The 13,784-nt window shown below is 37.5% G+C and overlaps 1 pseudogene; it reads left to right on the forward strand.

Moving 5' to 3' along the window:
- Positions 1–1,437: 1,437 nt before the first annotated feature.
- LOC116124053 lies at positions 1,438–9,290 on the forward strand (annotated as a pseudogene).
- The last annotated feature ends 4,494 nt before the right edge of the window (positions 9,291–13,784 follow it).

Below are 13,784 nucleotides of genomic sequence, written 5' to 3' on the forward strand. Positions count from 1 at the left end.
TTTCACACTTAAATATTAATATTCGTTACAAAAATGGTAAATGAAGACTAGTTTGTCACAATTCTTTGCTCCAATAACTTAAAGAAGCTTGAGTTGGAAAGAACAGTTGAGATTGCACTTGGTGCCGCACAAGGTAATAATAAGCAGAATAACTTTTAGTATACATAATTTTCAATTTCATGTGTTCTAGCCAAGCCAACGATTCTAAAATTCTTTTGACAGGGCTAGAGTACTTGCACCATGTTGCAAGCCGCCAATAATTCACAGAGATGTGAAGCCTGCAAAATTTTGTTAATGAGAAAATGAGGCCAAGATCGGAGATTTTGTTTCTCCAAGTTTTTTCCAATTGAAGTGGAAGCCTATATCGACATCTTTGTCGGCACGTGGGTTTATCTTGATCCGGAGTAAGTAATAAAAGCAAATTTACAAAAGTTAAAGTTCGTTAACAGATACACAACAAATTCTGATAATTCAAAATCTGTAAGCCTCCTTACTGCAGTTCTTTGGTTATTGAACCTACTTTTTCTTATCATTTCTCTGTTTCTTTCTGCAGTATTATGCATGTAACAGGTTGGCCGAGAAAATGGATGTGTATAGTTTTGGAGTCGTACTCTTGGAACTGATTACGGTCAGCCTGCTTGGATGAAGGCAATGTTGAAACATTCATTAATTCACTGGGTTAGTCCATTTCTTGAAGGAGGTGATGTAAGAAGCATTGTTGATCAGAGCTAGAAGGAAATTTTTGACACAAATTCTGTTTGGAAAGCGTGTAGGCAGCATGAATGTTGCCACCAATTTCCATCCAGAGGCAAGTATGAGTCATGTGGTAATGCAATTGAAAGAGTGTTTGGAGATGAAATTGCTCGGAACAGCGTCAAATTGAGAGTCAAATGATGGAATCAAACAATTTAAATGGCAGTGATTCCTGAAGCAAGATAGAAAGTAGACTATTGATCATGGTTTAAGTTTATAATCTTATGCAAAATGAATGAGATATGATATGTAACATTTTAGGAATTGAGAGCCCTGGAATGAGAAATGAAACGAATTTGTTGTTAGCCTTTCAGTTAAATGGCAGTTGAAATGAAAACTCTGAAACCAAAACTTTTTACCATTCATCGATGAAAATGACAGCAAAATTTCCGGTTGGGCTTGGGCTGCAATTTGATTTGCAGAGAAGATAGCATAGGACACTTAACTGGAGCTTAAAGAGCTGGTCAAGTCTTATTTTTTCGGCTCTCTTTTCTGTACGTTATAACTAAAATTCAGTCAACCATTCGGCTAGACCCAGACAAAGGGTCAAGTACTGACTTTTTCTAGAACCCTAAATTTGGCTTGAAAGTTTAGAAATTATGCACAATTTGGTGTTGGAAATGAGGCCAACTGGGCGAGGCAACTTGAAATCAATAACTGGATCCTATACAACTTCTAAAACCGACCACATGCTGAAGAACACTAGCTGTACTCTCTTCCGCAACATCCGCTAGCTTAATTGAAGTCCAATGCACGCTTTATGAACCAAATACACTGGTAGGACTTAATATAAATGTCCCACAACAATTTAACTGAGTTTGGAACCAAAAGAGATCAGCATGTTTGGTGGGCAGGCACAATTTTTTGTTCTGAAACTATGTGTGGTCATTTTTCAAGTCATCATTTCTGTCAGCAACTCAAAACTAGCTGTAGCAGATAATAAACATTCTGTCATGAAGGTTGCCAGTGACCCTTCTGGTTAGTATACATTTCACCTTACAGAATTCAGTGTATAATGCTTTGTGTTTAGTTTTCAATCCTAAAGTAAAATTGTTTTCAAGACACTTTGCAGCTCTCTGTCACTTATGATATCAAAATTTATGGTCAGGACATCTTAATTGCCTGATTGACTCCTATTTTTCTGTCAAATATGATTTCTAGGTTTTATAAACATTGATTGCGGAGTGACTGGAGATTACATAGACAATATAACTGGTCTATATTACGAGTCAGATGCAAAATACATTGATACAGGAGAAATCCATGAGGTATCTGTATCTCCCAACTTCACCAACTTCACCCTGGAATTTTACCAACAGCAGGTAAGGCATTTGAGGAGCTTTCCCCAAGGAACGAGGAATTGTTACACACTGAAGCCTGAACAAGGTGCAAACCATAATTATCTAATCACGGCTGTCTTTGCATATGGGAATTATGATGGCAAAAACCAATTCCCCTCGTTTGACCTATATCTTGGTGTTAATAAATGGGTGACTTGGGATTTCCAAAATACAGTAGTACTTGAGATTATTCATGTTCCCTCAGTGGATTACATAGATGTGTGTCTTGTAAAGACTGGCTATGGAGTACCCTTTATTTCAGCGTTGGATTTAAGGCCTCTGGACAACTCCATTTATGGAATTCAAGATGGTGCATTCTTCACCATTAGGAGATATGATGTTGGTGGTATTTCTCGTCTTACCCGGTAAATCATTTAAGGCATTCCCAACAATGTTGTTTTATCAAAAGAATTCTTGAACTTACTGATTGACAAATTGAAATCACATACTGCATTTCATTATTTTCCTGTGGCAACCATTATTCATCACATTGATTCACATTTGCGGATGTCAATGTTTCTCATTTAGGTACCCAGTTGACATCTATGATCGCTTATGGATGCCTCTTAATTTCAGTGACTGGATTGTCATTTCCACACAGTCAACAATATATACTCAAAGTCTGGATGATGGTTATAAAATACCAGCTGAAGTGCTTGAAACTGCCGCAAAATCACAGAATGCTAGCATTCCCCTGAGTTTATACTTTAGCCCTCTAGATTCTTCTTCTCCATGTTATGTTTACTTCCACTTTACAGAGATTGAAAAGCTCAAGGAAGGCCAGAGAAGGGAATTGCGTATTGAGCTAAATGGCGAACGCAATCTTACAAAATCTTTTAGTCTTGAATACCTAAAGCCAACGACCGTAGCTCCAAATAATCCACCAATCGATGGCAATCGACTTCATTTTTCTATTTATGCAGCGGAAGGTTCAGATCTTCCTCCAATCCTTAATGCTGTCGAAGTTTTTGTGTTTGTAGAGTTACCACTTTCACCAACAAACATTAACGATGGTATTTTTCTTCTCTTCTGATGTTAGAATTAGCCAGATTTTTGTCTTCACTTCTCAAATGGTTAATAACTGAATTCCTGTTTTTCTTTGAAACCAACAGTTAAGGCTATCAAGGACCTCAAACAAAAATACGGAGTGACTAGAAACTGGCAAGGCGATCCATGTGTTCCAAGTAGTTTCTCATGGGAAGGTCTGGATTGCACCAATGATGTTTCGCCAAGGATCATCTCATTGTGAGTACCCCTTCAATGACTAAAAGTTCTCAATCAAATGTAGTATAACTTGACTTAATATTGCAAATATTCGGTGGAATTCTGTGGAAGGTCCTTCAACTTGGGGGAAATTTTGAATAACTGATTTTTAGTTTTATGGAATGGCCAAACATGGCACAACTGAAAGGCAATGTTGAGAACATTCATATAATTCACTGGGTTAGTCCATTTCTTGAAGGAGGTGATGTAAGAAGCATTGTTGATCAGAGGCTAGAAGGAAATTTTGACACAAATTCTGTTTGGAAAGCTGTAGAGACAGCAATGGAATGTTTGCCACCAATTTCCATCCAGAGGCCAAGTATGAGTCATGTGGTAATGCAATTGAAAGAGTGTTTGGAGATGGAAATTGCTCGTGAACAAGCGTCACAAATTGAGAGTCAAATGATGGAATCAAACAATTCAATGGACATGAGTCCTGTTGATCTTGAAACAGAAAAGGGTCCTGAAGCAAGATAGAAAGTAGACTATTGAGTCATGGTTTAAGTTTATAATCTTATGCAAAAATGAAACACTGAGATATGAGTAATGTAAACATTTTAGGAATTTGAGAGCCCTGGAATGAGAAATGAAACAGAATATTTTGTTAGCCTTTCATGTTAATTGGCGGTTGAAATGAAAATTCTGAAAACCAAAACTTTTTACCATTCAATCGATGAAAATGACAGCAAAATTTCCGGTTGGGCACTTGGGCTGCAATTTGATTTGCAGAGACAGATAGCATAGGACACTTAACTGGAGCTTAAAGAGCTGGTCAAGTCTTATTTTTTCGGCTCCTCTTTCTGTACGTTATAACTAATAGTTAGTCAACTATTCGGCTAGACCCAGACAAAGGATCAAGTACTGACTTTTTCTAGAACCCTAAATTTAGCTTGAAAGTTTAGAAATTATGCACAATTTGGTGTTGGAAATGAGGCCAACTGGGCGAGGCAACTTGAAATCAATAACTGGATCCTATACAACTTCTAAAACCGACCACATGCTGAAGAACACTAGCTGTACTCTCTTCCGCAACATCCGCTAGCTTAATTGAAGTCCAATGCACGCTTTATGAACCAAACACACTGGTAGGACTTAATATAAATGTCCCACAACAATTTAACTGAATTTGGAACCAAAAGAGATCAGCATGTTTGGTGGGCAGGCACAATTTTTTGTTCTGAAACTATGTTTGGTCATTTTTCAAGTCATCATTTCTGTCAGCAGCTCAAAACTAGCGGTAGCAGATAATAAACATTCTGTCATGAAGGTTGCCAGTGACCCTTCTGGTTAGTATACATTTCACCTTACAGAATTCGGTGTATAATGCTTCGTGTTTAGTTTTCAATCCTAAGTAAAATAGTTTTCAAGACACTTTGTAGCTCTCTGTCACTTATGATCTCAAAATTTATGGTCAGGACATCTTAATTGCCTGATTGATTCCTATTTTTCTGTCAAATGTGATTTCTAGGCTTCATAAACATTGATTGCGGAGCGACTGGAGATTACATAGACTATGTAACTGGTCTATATTACGACTCAGATGCAAAATACATTGATTCAGGAGAAATCCATGAAGTATCCGTATCTCCCAACTTCACCAACTTCACCCTGGAAGTTTACCAACAGCAGGTAAGGCATTTGAGGAGTTTTCCTCAAGGAACGAGGAATTGTTACACACTGAAGCCTAAACAAGGTGCAAACCATAATTATCTAATCAGGGCTGTCTTTGCATATGGGAATTATGATGGCAAAAACCAATTCCCCTCGTTTGACCTATATCTTGGTGTTAATAAATGGGTGACTTGGGATTTCCAAAATAAGTACTTGAGATTATTCATGTTCCCTCAGTGGATTACATAGATGTGTGTCTTGTAAAGACTGGCTATGGAGTACCCTTTATTTCAGCGTTGGATTTAAGGCCTCTGGACAGCTCCATTTATGGAATTCAAGATGGTGCATTCTTCACCATTAGGAGATATGATGTTGGTGGTATTTCTCGTCTTACCCGGTAAATCATTTAAGGCATTCCCAACAATGTTGTTTTATCAAAAGAATTCTTGAACTTACTGATTGACAAATTGAAATCACATACTGCATTTCATTATTTTCCTGTGGCAACCATTATTCATCACATTGATTTACATTTGCGGATGTCAATGTTTCTCATTTAGGTACCCAGTTGACATCTATGATCGCTTATGGATGCCTCTTAATTTCAGTGACTGGATTGTCATTTCCACACAGTCAACAATATATACTCAAAGTTTGGATGATGGTTATAAAATACCAGCTGAAGTGCTTGAAACTGCCGCAAAATCACAAAATGCTAGCATTCCCCTGAGTTTATACTTTAGCCCTCTAGATTCTTCTTCTCCATGTTATGTTTACTTCCACTTTACAGGATTGAAAAGCTTAAGGAAGGCCAGAAAAGGGAATTGCGTATTGAGCTAAATGGCGAACGCAATCTTACAGAATCTTTTAGTCTTGAATACCTAAAGCCAATGACCGTAGCTCCAAATAATCCACCAATCAATGGCAATCGACTTCATTTTTCTATTTATGCAGCGGAAGGTTCAGATCTTCCTCCAATCCACCAAATATTAATGATGGTATTTTTCTTCTCTTCTGATGTTAGAATTAGCCAGATTTTTGTCTTCACTTCTCAAATGGTTCATAACTGAATTCCTGTTTTTCTTTGAAACCAACAGTTAATCTATCAAGGACCTCAAACAAAAATACGGAGTGACTAGAAACTGGCAAGGCGATCCATGTGTTCCAAGTAGTTTCTCATGGGAAGGTCTGAATTGCACCAATGATGTTTCGCCAAGGATCATCTCATTGTGAGTACCCCTTCAATGACTAAAAGTTCACAACCAAATGTAGTATAACTTGACTTAATATTGCAAATATTCGGTGGAATTCTGTGGAAGGTCCTTCAACTTGGGGGAAATTTTGAATAACTGATATTTAGTTTTATGGAATGGCCAAACATGGCACAACTGATAGTAAATTTTGGTTTGAAAATTGGTTTGCACTTCTTTTTTCCATCAGTTTTCTGAGTTAATGGAGATGCATTCTCTTTGATGAACTTCATGCAGGAATTTGAGCTCAAGCAAATTGACAGGAGAGATAGCAACCTCACTGTCCAATCTTGAAGCAATTACGATATTGTAAGCATAATTATATATATAGTGATTGACTCTTAGCATTCAGTTACTGTATTAAAGGCAAAGAAGATTACATTGGAGATTTTTACCAGAAAATTGTTGCACTAAAGAGGAACCCAATTTTTTTTATTACAGGGATTTATCATACAACAACTTGATCGGGCCAATACCAGAATTTTTGGGACAATTTCCAAATCTAAAAGTCTTGTAAGTATTTCAACTTTGAGTTTAAAATCGGAACAACAAATTTTGGAGTAGGAAGTGAAGATGATGTACATGTATTTGAATTGCAGGAACTTAACTGGGAACAAACTCACTGGTTCAGTTCCAGATGCTCTTATGGAAAAGTCCAAGTGTAGAACATTGCTGTTGAGGTAATCAATTTTCAAAGTTATTTAATTGCTTATGGTTCATTACAGGTTTTCCCCTTCTTTCCTTGATCTCCTTTTTTATGATCATTTGTTGTTCATGATTTCTTTTTTGTGACATGCAAGACTTGAAGGAAACCCAGATCTTTGCATGTCAGTTCCATCCCATCAAAACAAAATGAACTCCATTAGTCCAGCAATGATAACCACTCTAATCACCTTGCTCATTCTGCTCACTGGTGGTGCTCTGGCTATGTACAGAATTGAAAGAAAAAGAGGTAATAACTTTCTTTCATTCTCCCAGCAATTTACTTTGGAGCTTTTTTTAAAAGATTATTATATTCATTGGTGTTGAAATATATAGGTACTGTATCCAAGACGGAAGGGTCTCTGAAATCAAAAAATCGAAAATTTACTTTCTCTGAGATTGTTACTATCACTGATAACTTTAAAACCGTTATCAGAGAAGGAGGATTTGGAAAAGTTTATATGGGTAGTCTGAAAGATGACACCGAAGTTGCTGTTAAGGTTCTCTCGCCGTCAACAAGACAAGGCTATAAGGAGTTTCAAGCAGAGGTCAGCCAGAGTTTCAATCACTCGAAAATTTTCATCAATATTGAATATATAACAGTATCAATGTGAATGCAGGCACAACTCTTGATGATTGTTCAACATAGGAACTTGGTTTCCCTGATCGGTTACTGTGATGACCGTGACAATAAGGCATTAATTTATGAATACATGGTCAATGGAAACTTGAGACAGTATTTATTAGGTATGCAAGATTTTATTTCTTTCCTGAACTTGAAATAATGTTTAAAATGTATTTGATAATGAGATTTGGAACTCTACGCTGAAAAGCTCTTATGTTTTGATTGATTACAGAGGTGGACTCAAATTTGCTGAGCTGGAGTGATAGACTTCAAATTGCGGTCGATGCAGCCAATGGTTTGGAAGCAGAACTAATTCATAGTTATATATCTCTAATGATTTTGGCCAATTTCACTTTCTTTACAGCTACTTAACTAGTCGTGAACTGGCGTTGCAGGGTTGGAATATCTACACAATGGTTGCAAACCACCAACAATCCACAGGGACTTGAAGTCTTCCAACATTTTACTTAATGAAAACATGCAAGCAAAACTAGCTGATTTCGGACGTCCAGGTTAATCTATAAAGAAAGTGATTCGGGTCTAGACACTTGCCCTGCTGGTACACCTGGATATATAGATCCTGAGTAAGTTCTAAACTTGACAAAATATTTGTGCAGTTATGTTTATTCAAGTTATTGATATTCTTGGTGAATGTTCATATCACTTTTGTTTTCTGACAGAGTCTATGTAAGTGGGATTATAAACAAGAAAAGTGATGTTTATAGCTTCACTTTTCATTTAACCTGTTTTAGTTATGCTTTTGCCTTCATTTCAACTCCACGTGGGGACTGTCGAGAAATCGGGGCTACATACTTACATATCCACACCTTATTATTATAAATTAAATATAGTAATACCTCCATAATTATCAATCACTGGAGTTTGTGGATTGTATTTGTGGTAGCACAAATTGTGAAGCTAATTACTTGATATTTACAGATAAAAAATAAAAAAACTAGTGTAAACGACTTTTTCCCACCCAAGGTTTGCCTTAATGACATTTTTTCACCTAAAAAGTTTCAAAATACCACTTTCTCACCCAAAGTCCCAAAGTTAATATTTTATTACTACTTAAAGCTGATTCCGATGGCAAAAGTTCTCTCACTCACCATCATTTGAACCTCTGGTCTCCTTTCTACAAAACCCCTCTCACTCCAATACCTGATTTCTCGTCGATTATTGACCAATGCAAAGCTAGAGTTTCTTGTTCTTAGTTGATTATTCTATTTCAGCTGATCACTGGACAGCCTACAATAAAGAGAAGCCTTGGAGACGACAAATACATACTTCAGCGTGTGATTTCGGTGATTGAAAGAGGGGATATCCGAAACCTTGTCGATCCAAGATTAGAAGGAAAATTCAACGACAATGCAGCTTGGAAAATAGCAGAGATAGCCATGTCATGTGTATTACCAAGAGCAGCTCAAAGACCGGACATGAGTCATGTACTGGCAGAACTGAAGGAATGTTTGGCAGAACTGAAGGAACTAGAAGACCCTACCGAACAGAAAGCATCAACACAACTTCACAAGTTCAAGTGATTTACTTGAAGAGGTCTGCATTGAGCCTGGAATGGAGATAGTCCCCATCACAAGGTAACTACTGAATATGTTTTTCAGTATGCAGGTAGTAACAGCATAGCATTCCAATATCAGATTTTACATCATTACCGAATGAAAATTTAAGTTACTTTATAAGCTTTGAGTCTGCCTCAACGACTCAACCAAGTATAATATAGCATTTCTAGTGGCAATTGTATTGTATGTGAGTTTGTACAATAAATTTCCTTTTCCTAACTACATTGTTGCGAATTTTTTCCATGTCTGGCAATGAAATTTTGGCTAGTTTTGTTGTGATTCAAAATTAAAATTTCAAGAATTAATATACAATTTCAAGAATTTTTAGTTGAATTCTCAAAATACCAGTATACCGCATGGATAATGATTAACTCATAATACAATCTTGCAAACTTTCTCTCACAACCTTAGCCTGGCAACTTGCGATTGGATAAACAAGACCCATAGCGAGCATGTTGAACTTATTTACGAGCTGACTAATTATAAGCTGCCATATCAAGATTGTGAGAGAAAATTTATGAGATTGAGTTGTAAATATAGTATTACTCATATTATATACATGCTATGAATTATTGCCCATAGTTGGGGATTCCTGAGGATATTCTCTATATCCTTAACTTTAAAACAATTTGTAATCATACATGTTCTGATGTTCTAATCAACCAATTGCGTCATCAAATATTATAATCTAAGAATAAAGGGAAGTCAACTCAACTGGACTGTTTGATGCTCAAACTTGAACGAGTTGAATCAATCAAATTATACTCCAGGAAAGTTACCTGCAAGATCACCCCTTATCAGGGGTAGTTGGATTTATGAGGGTTAAAGTTCAGAGAATAAAGGGGTCATAAAAGGCCAAAGAGTATTGACGGACTCGTTAACTTTGTCATTTAAAGTAGTTTGGTGCAGGAATATTATTAATGTATTGACTCCTAAGTCAACAATTAATATATTATACTTTTTTTTTTTTTTTTTTTTAAGTGATGGACATTAGCAATTAAGATCACATTTTTCTTTGTAATTAAATCTCCTCTTCCCGCACTGTGTCATTTTTCACTTCTTGTCCCCTAATTGATAACTTTATATAAATGTTTCTACGTGATTAAGGAAGCTAATTGTGGTTTAAAATGACCAGCCCACACTTATCCCAGAAAAGTGAATTAGCTCCTAATACTTTATATATATGCTGATACAAGTGTTCTTTTTTTTTTTTTTTTTTTAATTATAACTGAGGATGTCCAGGCCAGGTTGTATGCATCATAACTAATTCTTTAGGACCTTGAAACTATCAGTTGCGTAAGAGCTTCAGTGGCCACCCCTATTAGGGGTCATGGAGACTCAAACTCGGAAGACCATGTTGGATTCTCTTTTTACTCTTTTACCACTAAGGGGACTCGAAACCTAGGAGACCATGTTAGATCCTCTTACTTGAGAGACCATGTTAGATTCTCCTCTTACTCTTTTACACTAAAGGGTACTCGAATTTGAGAGATTATGTTAGATCCTCATTTGCTTTTTTAACATCAAGCAATTGTGGTGGTTAAATATTCTAAGTTGCTTTCATCTTGTTTCACAAAAGTCCAAAAATACTTTAACAATAGGTGTAAAAAAAAATAAAAAAAAATAAAAAAAACCATCATATTGCCAATTACTTGATATTAAAGGCCAACAAGATGATCCAATTACTTAATTTAGTTATAACTAGAGGCACATAATTAATAAATTTGGCTAAAGTTCATTCATGTTCAATAAATAGTAGTGATTTAAGTTTTAAGAGTAACTCTACAAATATAAATTTTGTATATAAACTCAATTTGTATTGATTTATTTTACATTAAATCTTGTATTATTCTAGTTTTAAAGCTGAAACTTATCGTATGCATAAATGAAATTAATTTATAAGTAATAATTTATTGACTAATGTCAACAAAGATAATACTAAAAAGATGTGTGACACTTGCACATATGGTAGGATTAATTAATTAATTGGGCAAAGGAGTACCCACACGCCCGATAATTCAAAAAGTATTGACAAAGTTGACGTGAATGAAATAACTCTAACAACTAATTGCTATAAATAAATTGTGTAATTATGTGACATAGGCCCTATTCTTCATTAATTTTTCTTGTATATGCATTGCCGTAAAGTCAGATTAATTAATTCTATTATTTTACTTTTGACACCTAATTGATTGAGTTTGTGAAAAGGAATTAATATATTTAATTAAATACCAACAATAGGCCTTCAAATACAAACCTTGTTAAAAGTTATATAAAGGAATGAAATTGTCTAATGCATACATCTTTATTTTTTAATTTTTTTATTTTTTAATTCTGATCATGATTCTCACTTGAAGAATCTACCCAAAAATAAATAAATAAATAAATAAAGCCAAAACTCTAACCTAAAATTCTAAAGAATAAATAAATTGTCTTTTAGGGGATTCTTCACATTGGAGATCGTAATTGAGTAAATATTCGAAGAAAATTCCTTCTAAATTTCATAATTAATTGCTTTGGCCTCGAGTATTTCCTCTGCTAATCAGTAACATAATTTCTTCGTCCTAGCCTTGTTAGCATGAAGAAAAACACAAAGCATTGAGAGAAAGTATTATATAATTGAAAGAATTTTATTTTGCAAGGAAGACACACTGAAAGAAAGGAAATATAAATATAGACTTGAGGAAGCTCACCAAGCAAATGTGAAAACTAGACGTTAAAGACTTGAGCCTCAACGAAGTTTTAGTAGTTATTGACCAATAGAATTTGGTCCTTCAGTATTGTAGACGTAAAAATCTACCTGTACGGAAGGGGGGTCTGATCCCGTGAGGTTGAGGCCACTAGTAATCCGCTACACCTGCACACGTAAAGAAACAAGCGTGAAGCAAATGGAAAACACCGGGGTGGTGTTTGCCATAGGCACTCCGACGCTCAAGTCAGCAAGATTGAAAGAGGCTAATATAGTGAGGGCTAGGGAGTAGAGAGGTTACCAGAAGTCTAGTCGGGGACTGTGACTACGAAGATGATGTGAAGCTCTCAAGTAAGAGCTTCGGGTATGAAGGTGTAATGTCATGTCCTTTGTGAGAGGGTTGGCCTCTGCTTATATAGTGACTGTCTGGTCTCCCAATCCTAGTGGGAGTAGGAGTCCTAGTGTGACTCTGATACGAACCCTAAAGGAGTTAGGGCGGTGACGAGCTGTCTTACCAGTGTTCGAATAGGAAGGTGATCTCGAATAGGAGATTGATCTAGAATAGGAAAGTGATCTGTGGGTGTCGTGGGCTCTGAACTCGCTCATAGGTCCTGGAAGTGAACTAGGATTGGGAGGCTTGTGCCTGGATGGTTTGGGCCGACTATATCTCATATAAAATGGGCCTAATTCGAATGGGGCCGCATCAGGATTGGGCCTGGTCTCTTCCTCATTTAGTCCTGTTCTTCTATTTGGGCCAAGGACGATTTTTGGCCCTAACAGTTTGCCGCCCACTCTTTGAGTTAAGTTTTTCTTAAGTCAGAGAGTAGGAGGCGATCAAGGCGCGCTCGGTCTCCCTTCCTGGACGACTGATTGTCGACGTAGCTAACCAGTTTGATGTAGGTGATTCGTAGTCAAGGGTCACTCGGTATCAAAACTGATCCGGAATGTGCAATCACCCCAAGGGGGTGTGCCCAATCGGTGTAAAGGGTCAAAGGGACTGAGATAACGAGACTTCTAGGGCTCACGTGCTCGTTCGATGTATCCTGCCGACTAGAAAAGTGAACTAAAATCCCATGACAGGAGTATCCGCTTGGCATGCCGGGTCGAATGAGTTGGAGACGATGTTAAATTGAAGGTTCGTTCGGTTAGGGTACTCGGGTGATCGAATGGGATGGAATCGGCTCGGTCGACTTGTTGCACCGTAAGACTTGCGCTTGTGATTCCACGGTGCTCTTTACTGGATGCCAAAGGGCCAAATAAAATGTGCAAACATTTGACCCATGGCTGCCCACTCGTCCACTATGGAAGACCGAATGGGCGAAACCCCTCGGCTTGATCGCCTCGAGGGTGAACATGTGCTAGACTGCTCTTAGCCAGTTGCCTCGATTGGGAGAATCTCCTGGACGTGAAGCATAGGAGTGTCGGCTTCATTGCGGGAGCTGGCGTGTTGCAATGTGCTGGCTCGGTTGGGTAAGAAGGGCGATTGAATCTTTAGACAGGTTAAGTTTGTGTGTTGATCGGTGGCGTAGGGTGGGGTGAGTGGTGATAGTCAAAGTTTGAAAAGACCAGGTCGGTCGGTAGGTCGGTGGTATAGGGAGAGTGGTGATCCAATACTTGATTCCTGGGGAGTGAGGATGGTGGAGTTGAGTCGGTCGGTCAGTTGGGTAAAGTGGAGATTCAATACTTGGTTCCTGGGGAGTGAGAATGGTGGAGTTGAGTCGGTCGGTCAGTTGGGTAAAGTGGAGATTCAATACTTGGTTTCTGGGGAGTGAGGATGATGGAGTTAAGTCAGTCGGTCGGTTGGGTAAAGTGGAGATCCAATACTTGATTCCTAGGGAGTGAGGATGGTGGAGTTGAGTCGGTCGATTGGGTAGAGTGGAGATCCAATACTTGGTTTATGGGGAGTGAGGATGGTGAAGTTGAGTCAGTCGGTCGGTTGGGTAGAGTGGAGATCCAATACTTGGTTCCTGGGGA

Source organism: Pistacia vera, unplaced genomic scaffold (genome assembly GCF_008641045.1).
Source record: "Pistacia vera cultivar Batoury unplaced genomic scaffold, PisVer_v2 Contig147, whole genome shotgun sequence".
NCBI classification, from domain to species: Eukaryota; Viridiplantae; Streptophyta; class Magnoliopsida; order Sapindales; family Anacardiaceae; genus Pistacia; species Pistacia vera.